The sequence below is a fragment of the Neoarius graeffei genome, chromosome 6, assembly GCF_027579695.1.
Source record: "Neoarius graeffei isolate fNeoGra1 chromosome 6, fNeoGra1.pri, whole genome shotgun sequence".
Classification (NCBI taxonomy): Eukaryota; Metazoa; Chordata; class Actinopteri; order Siluriformes; family Ariidae; genus Neoarius; species Neoarius graeffei.
Window position 1 is genome coordinate 79,348,511 of NC_083574.1, and position 12,256 is coordinate 79,360,766.

Here is a 12,256-nt window from a genome sequence, read left to right on the forward strand (position 1 = left end):
TGACCTGAACCCCGTAGAGAATCTATGGGGTATTGTCAAGAGGAAGATGAGAAACACCCGACCCAAAAATACAGATACGCTGAAGGCCACTATCAAAGCAACCTGGGCTTCAATAACACCTCAGCAGTGCCACAGACTGATCACCTCCATGCCACACCGCATTGATACAGTAATTCATTGTAAAGGAGCCCCAACCAAGTATTGAGTGTATAAATGAATATACTTTTCAGAAGTTGGACATTTCTGTATTGTAAATCCTTTTTTTGATTGATCTTAGGGAATATTCTAATCATTTGAGATACTGGATTTCTGATTTTTATGAACTATAAGCCATAATCATCAAAATTTAAAACACAAAATGGCTTTAAATATTTCACTTTACATGTAATGAATATATGAAAGTTTACCTTGATGCACGTGTGTGTGTGTGTGTGTGTGTGTGTGTGTGTGCTTTTTTTTTTTTTTAATTTTTATTTATGCAGCACATACAAGAGTCAAGGATGGAAATAAAGGTTCTCCTTTAAGCACGTCACAGTTCTGAGTCCTCGTCCACATTTGCATTTTCTGCTTTCTGCTGATAAGACTGTAACGACCCACTTGGCTGTTTACTGTCCGAGATGAAAGACGGCTGTGTGCTCTGTCAGACGAGAATCACGGTTTTGTAAAATTAGTAGTCTGACAGGGCAGTTTGCAGAAGTGCTGAGGTTTTCCTGAGTGTCTTCGGTAACACACTGCAAACAGGAGGAACGTACATTCCACTTTATAGTCTCCTCTGTGATCGCGACTTCTCCCCCCCACTCTTTCTCCTCCAGTGGCTAAGGAGATATGATTGTAACTGAGGACGAGCAGTGGAATAATGGCGGAATGAAAACCTTTTGTATGACTTGAACGTCAACTTTTGAGGTTTTATTCGAAGTAGTTTGAGTGTTTGTGGATGTATGTGGCGATTTGAAGAATTATTACTGAATAAACGTTTCCATTCAGAAGATGCGCTCATCTCTGGAACACAAGTTGGAGCAGCTTTTTGGGGGGGGAGATGGGAGATGGCTGGTGGACGTGTTTGAAATGCACAAGTGGAATTCCTGAAAAGTGACCATGATGCGGATCTTGGGACATGAGTTCATGCCCGAGTCGAGACAAAACACTTTTTTGTTTTCAATAATGTTTCCCAAAACATGAAGGTCGCCATGAAGAAGAAGAAACACTGCTTTCAAAATGCATCACTGTGATTGCGGATAATAAAAACTCAGCTCCCATGGACGCTGCTGCACTGATCAAACACTCCCAGATGAAGTTGTGGTCAGGAGTTTCCATACAGTGACATGAATGTCTTGGCGATATTTGGGCTTTCAGCAATTTCTTTGAACTGTTCTTTTTCTGTGGCAGAATGTACAGCATACGTCTTTAATTTAAAAAAAAACAACAACTAGAACTTGGTGCACAAGTTTTAATTTTCTTTGGGTTTTCTGAAATCAACACGGGATCAAAATTATACATACAACACACCTAATATTTGGGTAAAATGTCTCTTCGCAAGATTCACCTTGACCAAACGTTTTTGTTTACAAGCTTCTGGCAGAATTCTGGTTGGATATTTCACGACTCATGGTAGAATTGGTAGAGTTCAAAATGTATTTTTTCCTTAGGATGGACTCGACTTATAAGCACGGTCCATATGTTTTTAATAGGGTTGAAGTCAGGACTTGTTTTAAGCTTAATGTTAGCCTGCTTTATCCTCCACAACCAGCTCTGATGCACGTGTGGGTTCATTGTCCTGTTGTAAGTCCCAAGTCATGTTCAAGTTTCTGATGGTTTATGCTGAATAATTCTGAGGTAGTCCTCCTCCTTCATTATTCCATCCACCTTGTACAATGAACCAGTTCCACTGGCAGAAAAACAACCCCAGAGCATGATGATCCTACCACCACCACCAGCTGGTACAGTGTCCCTCTGTACATGGTGGTCATTGTGGCCAAACAACTCAATCTTTGTCTCATCTGACCATACAGCTTTCCTCCAGAAGGCTTTTTCTTTGTCCATGTGGTCAGCTTCAAACTTTAGTGAAGCTTGAAGGTGTCAGTTTTGGAGCATGGGGTTATTTCTTGGATAGCAGCCTCTTAGTCCATGGTGACCTGAACTGTAGACAGTGATCCATCAGCTTCCAGTTCATGGCAGGGCTGTGCCATGGTGGTTTCCATGTTGTTCCTGACCATCCAAACCAGTTTCCCTTCAGCTGAGGGTGACCGTTTGGGTTTTCTTGAAGCAAAGTGACTACACCTTACAATAACTTGCATACAATTGTTTGAACTGATCTTGAGATCTGCAGTTGTTTTTAGAAATGGCTCCAAGAGACATTCTAGAGTCGTGTACATCTGCGATCCTCTTTCTCAGATCTGCACTGAGCTCCTTGGACTTTCCCATTTTACTGTGTGTTGGTCCATCCAATGGGTGCTGTAAGCAAACCCTTTTTGTGAAGGCACAGAGAAGCTACCAGCTGCAGTCAATCATGATCACTAACAGGAAGTTAAGAGACCTTGGCTTTGGCACCTGCAGGACCCCTCCCCACGACTCCTATTCCAGAGCATTTGGACTGGAACATGTTATACTGTAGTGATTTTAGATATTAAAATGGCATATGAACCATTTACAGTTCTAATTGATTTATAATTCTAATAAGAAATTCAGACAGCTTATTTCTTCTTTGTAATTTTTCACTCCCCTCTCCACCACTTAGCGCTACTTTGATTTGTGTCAAGTGGAGTACAGTAGTAGACCGACTGTGCTCGTTTGAAATAACGTTAAAAAAAAGTCCTTTTCTATGGCTAGCTAACTGGAAGATGTTTACAAAGTGATCTCACGATGAATCTTACTAACCTAACGTTAGCTAACTTGATAGTGTGTGTCTGAAGACATCACTCTGTTTTTGAAAAAAAAAGTCACACGTCCTCCATCTTTTGCTGCTGGGGGGGTGGTGGTTCTGACATTGCTGACGACTGTTGGAATCGAATCGTTTTTGAGCACACGAGAGGAGAGCGAAGCAGCAGACGGGAAACCCGCAGCTTGAGCGGTGGGTGTTTCTGCATGGTCCTAGTGCCTGCACCCGCTCCTGTTTTTGAGCAGGCGTTCTTTCTGCGTGGACCTCGTGTCCCCCCCAAACTGGTGGGGAGGGACATACTTTTCCTCCAATATAATGGTAGGGGAAATACTGCAGTATGTAGATTACCAGTAATGTATAAAAGCTTGCGACACTTGCTCCTGGAAAAAAAAATATATAATTAAGCGAAAAGCTTTTCTGTTTGTGGTGGCACTGCAAAAAAAAAAAAAAGCTATCCAGTTAACTTGCTCGGTTGTTCATACCATAAATTTGTGGTGGTATTTATTAACCATGTGTATGCATAGTTCTGTGCGCAGACGGTCTACGCATTAGGAATGAGAGTGATTTTATAATTCTCATAAGAAATTGACAGCTTATTTCTTCTTTTTGTCATTAGCACATCACGCTTGATTTAATTGTACAGATGAGAAAGAAAGAAACAATTGAATTTTTTTATTTTCTACATTTCCTCACCCCACTGAAAAATTAATTTCCAGTTCCGCCACTACCAGCACAACATGCAACCTGCTTCTGAATTGTTTTAAATGCGAGTATGACTTGCATCAAGCACAGCACACAGGCGTTTACTACTTCAGTTTACGTTTCAGATCATCTTCAAGTCAGCCACGGTAGAAACCAAAGTGCATGTCTATACGCAGGGCTCAACATTAACTTTTAAACCCACTTGCCCTGGGGGAAAAGTGGGGGGAAATATAGGTGGGTGATGTAACAAAAAAGATGTATAAATATTTTTCACAGGACTGCGTTCCTCTGATAACAGAAACGAAGCTCCAGCTCTCTCTGCTCTTAATCTGTTCTGTTCTTTCAGGATTTATCGCGCATGTCGCTCCTTGTGGAGTTTTTTATGCCCGAGTTGTTTGAAACCAGTCTGGGTTTTCTGGGTCGAATAAGGAAGCGGCTTCACCTTTTAAGAAAATCAAACACTTTCATGAAGGAGCTGACTCGAATGCGAGCAGAAAAAAAAATAAAACGAGATTCTTAAGCAAACTCTTCCATCCTCACTTCCGACTTTTTTGTAAACTGCATTTTAAATACAATCGTGAATTTCTCTGGAGTTTTCAGGCCGAGCTCCTCTCTTCGTATTCTTTAACCACTCATTTCCTCGTTGTTGTTGAAGCATTTGCTTCTATTTGTTAACGTTTTTCTTGATAGCAGGAGACGGTAACGCCTTTTATCTAGCCTATTTCTCTGTTTGAATAAGCAAAAACCGCACAAAAATTAACCATATTGAAGACAGATTAAGCCTTGCTTGCATGAAAGACCGTGTCTGTCTGACCCTGTACCATACAACAACAGTGGGGGGATATAAAATGACTTGCAAAGCAGTAAATGAAACTGAGACTAAGAAAACAAGCCAAGACATAATGGTGGATATGTAGTGAGGGACGCTTTTAGGAACTGAAATAAAAGATTAAAAAGCCAAATTTTTGTGGTGCTAGTTTGTAATATATACTCCTTCCAACTTGCCTGCTCGGGGACATATCCTACTTGCCCAAATGCATGTTTCACTTGCCCGGGCAATCGGGCAGTCCTTAATGTCGAGCCCTGATACAAAGGTTTACAGTGAGTACGATGCGACGGCTACACTACGGATCTACTGTGAATTCTGGATAGTGTGAATATGTTGTGCAGTACTGCATTCTGGGCTGTTTCAGCATTTTATTTATTTTTATAATTTTTTTTTTTTTTTTTTTAAATCTGCATCCGTGCTAGACAGTGTCAACATAAAATTCCTTCAAATTTGGTACAAATGGTCACTTGGACTCAAAGATGAATTGAGATTTTCGTGGTCCGAGGTCACAGTGTCACTTATCGGTCATTAGAATATTGATTAGGCCAAAAAAAAAAAAAAGTGTGTTTCTGGTAACATGAAATACTAAAATAAGGTCGGTAGGTCGGAAAAAGTTAATTTTTTTTATTTTGTTCGAAAAAATTAACAAGTAAACATCTTACAAAATAGTATTTTGGCACAGAATCCTTTATACCACACATCATAAAATAATAAAAGTGTTTTAAATCTTTAAACGAATAAAAAAAAAAAATATCGCGAGAGTTCGAGTGATGATCTACGGAAGCGTATTGCTGCCACACTCAAAAAAATTGGCTTAGAATCAAGTAATTACGTGAAAAGATATTAACAAAGTTATCACGTTTTTATAATATATTTATCATGTAATAACATAACATCACGTAATTTCATGATACGAAATTATCACGTTATTTCATGATATTTTCATGTAATAACATGAAAACACCTTATCAATAAATAACGTGAAAATAACGTCCTAGGCTACTTCCATTAAAAGCAGACGGCCTAGCCTAGCCTACTGTAGAACTTGGGTCGAGCAAAAACATGGCTGAATCCTGAATGACTCCTATTTGTATAAATAGGGGACTACATAGGCGGCAAAACGTAGTGTTTTTCCCTGCCATGGAAGTGCACTTGTATACTGAAGAGGAAGCAATTTGCATTACAGCCTTGAATGAGGATTCAAAATGGCGGCTCGGCTCAGTTTTCCCTTCCTCCTTCAGTATACAAGTGCGCTTCCATGTTTATGCAGGAGGGCTGATAGAAGTGGCGAAACATTTTACTTTTTATCGTTTCTTTCACAACTTGAATGCGTTGAAACAAAAAATTATGACAAACTAACGCCGCTTACACTAAAATATCGAGGGAAATTTGTAATAACTTTACGGTCGGCAATTTCGACGCGGAAATTCTCGATCGGTCGGGTTACCGGAAACACACTTTTTTTTTTTTTTTTGCCTTATTTATTAAGCCTAGGTCACAACCGGTCTACGTGCAAAAAATGCAAGAAACGCACGGAGGACGTGCGTGTGACGTGCTGATTTTCGAGCCGTAGACCGGCCGCAGAGGTTCTTTGTCATGTCAAACAAACTCTACGGGCACTTATGTTTTTTTCAGGTTGCAAGACAAACTTAGAGCCAACGTGCGTCTTTCTCCACGAACAAAAAAAACGCAGCAATTTGGGAAATGCCAAAAATCGCACGGCCAAAAAATCGTACGTCCGGTTGTGACCTAGGCTTTCGATTTGATCATGAGAGCAAATATTTGTCATTTTGAGAGATTCTGTATTATATTATTCATTTTAACTCCTACCCAGAATGCACTGCAGGTGTGTTCTTTTTTTTTTTTATATTTTCACATTTAGTGTCCAAGATTTGCATTCTTGTGCAGAAATCATACAAGTTCATTTTTATTTCTAGAAAGAAGACATTATTTCCTCATGCTGGCTTGGCATAAGCTTGAATAGCTCATTTTTTACGCCTCTTGAGTTTCCCTTGCTTTTTCAGCCAGCGCCTCCCGGTTTTTCTCGTAATACTCCTTTTCTTCGAGGTCCCCCCCCCCCCCAAATTGCTATTGAATTCGTAGAATCTTCAATTGTGATATTGTTTCGTAAGCGAGGCGTTAAAGTGTCACACTATCTTCACTCGTCACACAACGTTTAGCAAGGCTGTTCGTCATATCTTTTGTTATTAGGGGTACTATTATATTCACCCCCCTCTAACAGTTCATCAGAGACCTTCACCCGAAGAAGAAATGGCCGCGAAGTCCTTTTTTTTTTCTTTTTTTTTTTTGTTTACCGTGCTCGCTTGCTTTGTAAACTTGATACTGCTAAAGCGATTCTTAGACATCGTTGATGGAAATATGTGTTCGGGGTTTCAGAAAATGTGTAATTTTGGGAGCTGTATACGGTGGAATCAAGAAGACTTGGTACCAAAAGAACATTTGGGATACGAGAATGACTGACAGTTCAAGCCTTGCTGCTGTTAAGACGCGTTGTACGCGATCCCAAGAAAGCGTTTTTCAAAGCAAAATGGTGGAGTTTTCCTGCGATTTTTGTCTGTGTAAATGTGTTCGGGGTTGAGAATTCGGTGTAATTTTGGAACCGTTATTAGAAGTCGAAAGCTGAAAATTCGCAAACGGTAAGTAAATCGTATTAGAACTCCTGGTTTTTGTGTGTGGGGTTTTTTTTTTGGATGTGAACTTGGTGACTTATTTTATATATGAGTAAAATTTAAAAACAGCCTTACATAATGTGTGTTTTATTTTGCTTGAAATCTTTCATTCTCGACTTCCATATTCTCCAGTTTGGGTCTATGTTGTTAGCATAATCGTCAAAGTGTAAAATTCATTCAAAAATTTAAGAAAATTGACGTTTTAAAAAAAAAAAAAGGGCGAGTAAAAGTTCTGTTGGTGAACGACTTTGATGTTGCGCGTTACATTCGGAATTTACTAAAATCGCAAAAAAAAAAATACGCGTTAATTGTATTCCTATGACTTTTGGTGTGGAAGTAGTTTTCCCTTCTAGTCACCTGTGTGCGCAGTACCGATTTTATTGCTCTCTTCGTTGTTCCATATTTTAACAAAATATAAACGGGATGCATCTTGTACCCCTGGTGGATCCTGCAACTGATAAAACCAGTTCATTTGACCCCGGCAATCATGCCATGATCAAAATCGCAGATCACGATTTCCCCCATTCTGATGGTTGACGTGAACTTCACCCAAAGCTGTGAGCCTGCATCTCCAAGATTGTATGTACGAAGACTTTTTGTAATCCAGTTCACCTCTAATTTTCACCACATGGCCGTAATCTTAGGGTCACACTACAGCTCGCGATGGGTTATCGATGAAAATGAGGCGTTTTGGTGGCGCTGCATGGAGATATATATACAGGTGAGCTAAAAGTTGTGGTCACGCAGCAGGCAAACACTTGACCATCACGCCTTTGCACCCTCGAGTCTGGCTCGCTCACAGATCAGAACGCGTAAAACGGATGCTGTTTTCACGGTAGTATTATCGTTATCACCACAGCCATGTTTCAGTCTCTGATTAAATCCTCTGTTTGATTACTCTGTTTTGCTTTGGTTTGTATTTTGGTACTCTGACCTTGCCTCGTTTTGTTTTTTTTTTTAAAAAGATCACACCTACTAATAAACACTTCCTGCACTTGCATCCGTCTTCTGACGCAATACTTCACAAAGTCTCTGCCAAAACGGCGTCCTTATATGTGCATGCTTATTGCGCTCAAATCAGCATCAGGTATTTCCCATAATGACTGGGTCCCAAGCAAGCGCACACAACGCGCTCTGAAGGATCCCCATGCACTTTAAGTCTCTGTCAAGGTTAGGCTGTGTTGACGAGGCTTGCGCGAGCATCGGGGATATGGATTCGAGATAAATCCATCTTAAGAGGCTCAACAAAGGTTCCCCAAACTTTGGGAAATATTCCCAAACCCAGCTGCAAGGATTTGCTGCTTGGTTTGTCGACGAAAACATCGCCACCAAATTTCAATGCACGCATTGAAAATTTTCACAACGTTTTTGGCCACTCACAAGGTGGAGACGTGCCAAAAGACTACTTGAGAAGCTCGGAGAACGTTCTCCATGCATCGCACTAGCAATTTTTTATAGCCAAGTATTCACAAACGTATTGCGAGCTGGAATGTTACCAGGGCCTGAGGGATTTCATATGTATTACTAGAGCTGGGTTCTCAGCAATGGAAATAAATGAAGCAGTGTGAACATTTTAAACTTGTCCACCTTTTACATTATGTCTCCTGGCTACATTAGTCCTGGGTATGACTTGAACCTGCAACCAGTGGTGAGTCTCAGGTCCAGGAGGACTTGAGTATTGGGGAAAGTCCACTCTGACCCGGAGTGGTAGCAACTGCCTGGGTTCCAGCTATGGGTACATCACCAATAAGGTGCTGGCAGCAGGGCGTGTTTCGGTGCAGTGTGGCAGATGAACCCAACAGGGTCAGTGGCACACCACCAGATGGCATGCGGAAGAGCCACTCAAATGGCCAACGGATGGCATCACTCGGCAAGTCAGTCGTCACAGCGGGGCAACTTCCATACCCGTCAGGTCTGTGGCACTTTTGTGCACCACTTGGCATCAGATCTGGAGGTCCAGAGAGACGAGACGATGGGGGTACAACATAATTCGTCTTAGCTTACAGTGCAAGGTGCGTCATTAGGAAAGGAGAATAAGTCTGGTGCAGACCCCGCAGCCTATCTGCGTTTCTGCGCATCCTAATGAAGCGGTCATCATCACTAGCCGACGAGTGGCAACATATTTGAAGACAAAATGCCTCAACTCTTGAAACATCTGGAGATTTTTAAATGAGGCTCGTAATCCCTCAGATGATGGATGAGTTGCCAGATTTGGACAAAGCTTTTGTTCTGTATTTGTGAACTGGCAGACGTGTGCTGTGCACAGTGCTTTATGGAGCACTGTGCACAGCACATCCTCGCATCGGTAATACAGATGCTAACTATCTTGAAAGGAATTGTAGTCTTGGGACAGAGGGATGAGACTCTTTTGTTCTGACTTCCACTGACATCTGCTGAGAGAGCGGAAGGAGGAGGAAGGAAGCCATTTCAAGTGATTGGGGCCAGAATGACTGCACCCTGAGTCTTGAATCACAGCCCTGGGCAGTTTATTTAAAAAAAAAAAAAAGCTGTTCCTCTGTTCATTAAGAGCTGGAATACATGAAATGTATGTCCAAGGCATTTCTGTTGTAAAAAAAAAAAAAGTATTTTACCCAGACAGTGTGGAAATGTTTTTACAACCCTGATTCCAAAAAAGTTGGGACAAAGTACAAATTGTAAATAAAAACGGAATGCAATAATTTACAAATCTCAAACTGATATTGTATTCACAATAGAACATAGACAACATATCAAATGTCGAAAGTGAGACATTTTGAAATTTCATGCCAAATATTGGCTCATTTGAAATTTCATGACAGCAACACATCTCAAAAAAGTTGGGACAGGGGCAATAAGAGGCTGGAAAAGTTAAAGGTACAAAAAAGGAACAGCTGGAGGACCAAATTGCAACTCATTAGGTCAATTGGCAATAGGTCATTAACATGACTGGGTATAAAAAGAGCATCTTGGAGTGGCAGCGGCTCTCAGAAGTAAAGATGGGAAGAGGATCACCAATCCCCCTAATTCTGCACCGACAAATAGTGGAGCAATATCAGAAAGGAGTTCGACAGTGTAAAATTGCAAAGAGTTTGAACATATCATCATCTACAGTGCACAATATCATCAAAAGATTCAGAGAATCTGGAAGAATCTCTGTGCGTAAGGGTCAAGGCCGGAAAACCATACTGGGTGCCCGTGATCTTCGGGCCCTTAGACGGCACTGCATCACATACAGGCATGCTTCTGTATTGGAAATCACAAAATGGGCTCAGGAATATTTCCAGAGAACATTATCTGTGAACACAATTCACCGTGCCATCCGCCGTTGCCAGCTAAAACTCTGTAGTTCAAAGAAGAAGCCGTATCTAAACATGATCCAGAAGCGCAGACGTCTTCTCTGGGCCAAGGCTCATTTAAAATGGACTGTGGCAAAGTGGAAAACTGTTCTGTGGTCAGACGAATCAAAATTTGAAGTTCTTTATGGAAATCAGGGACGCCGTGTCATTCGGACTAAAGAGGAGAAGGACGACCCAAGTTGTTATCAGCGCTCAGTTCAGAAGCCTGCATCTCTGATGGTATGGGGTTGCATTAGTGCGTGTGGCATGGGCAGCTTACACATCTGGAAAGACGCCATCAATGCTGAAAGGTATATCCAGGTTCTAGAGCAACATATGCTCCCATCCAGACGACGTCTCTTTCAGGGAAGACCTTGCATTTTCCAACATGACAATGCCAAACCACATACTGCATCAATTACAGCATCATGGCTGCGTAGAAGAAGGGTCCGGGTACTGAACTGGCCAGCCTGCAGTCCAGATCTTTCACCCATAGAAAACATTTGGCGCATCATAAAACGGAAGATACGACAAAAAAGACCTAAGACAGTTGAGCAACTAGAATCCTACATTAGACAAGAATGGGTTAACATTCCTATCCCTAAACTTGAGCAACTTGTCTCCTCAGTCCCCAGACGTTTACAGACTGTTGTAAAGAGAAAAGGGGATGTCTCACAGTGGGAAACATGGCCTTGTCCCAACTTTTTTGAGATGTGTTGTTGTCATGAAATGTAAAATCACCTAATTTTTCTCTTTAAATGATACATTTTCTCAGTTTAAACATTTGATATGTCATCTATGTTCTATTCTGAATAAAATATGGAATTTTGAAACTTCCACATCATTGCGTTCCGTTTTTATTTACAATTTGTACTTTGTCCCAACTTTTTTGGAATCAGGGTTGTATATGGGCTACTTTCTAACCTCAGTTTGTCTGCCTGAAGTGAAGTGATCATGTTGGTTCAGGAGCAAGTTTAACAAATGGAGTCGTAAATCCAGTCAGGTTGCCCCAGCCAAGTGTGATTTTCCTCGTGATTTTTGGATCGCTGTGTGCCACAGAGAAGTGGACTTGCTTCTAATCAATTCAGTTTGTGATTTAAACAGGGCTCCCCTGTACTCCTATGCTCTTGCGCAGTGACGTTATCAAAGCATCGAGCGCCTCCACGTTGCACAGATGACCGTTTTAAAATGGTTAAGATGTCACGAGATATTTATTCCAAAAACCAAAAGTGAATAAGTTAACGATTGACTTCAACGAGGCTCGTGTTTAAATCCCACAAATGACTTTTTAAAATCAGACATGATGTCAGTGGCGCCGATGATGATAGTGAGAACTCGTTTCTCATTTTCCAGTTTTTTTTTTTTTTTTACGCACACGATCAGCGTAAAGTGGGCGGGGCTAATCTTGCCAAATGACTGTAAGCGTCACCCTTAACAGGCACAAGTCCGATGTTGCTAATTGCAATCGTGTAGCCTTTACCCCCACTGTGTGTTCCTGCCTGAAGATGATTTCCCATAATATTGTTACTGGGCTGGCGCGTGTAGGAGTGAAGCACGCCACAAGTCTCAGGCAGGATGGTGATAATCAAGCGTCCTCATTCGAATATCAGTTTATAGATGCAATGGATCTGATCAGCGACGTCAGTGGGCGTTTGAGCGGCGCTCGTCACCCTGCCATTTTATTTTATTTTATTTTTTCCTCCATTTAAACTTTGTTGGATGTATTCCTCACAGATTTCTAATGTTTGTACGCTGTATTCACAGGAACTCCTGTCCGTGTCACCCTTCAAATTATTTGTTTTCAGATCAGCATGACTAAGAACCAAAATGACTTGGTTATCAGTTC

At 41.2% G+C, this 12,256-nt stretch overlaps 1 protein-coding gene across 9 annotated transcripts in view; it reads left to right on the forward strand.

The window, feature by feature from the left end:
• ppfia1 (PTPRF interacting protein alpha 1) overlaps positions 1–12,256 on the forward strand; it is a 351,102-nt gene that overhangs the window by 157,173 nt on the left and 181,673 nt on the right. The gene's annotated exons all lie outside the window — the stretch shown is intronic.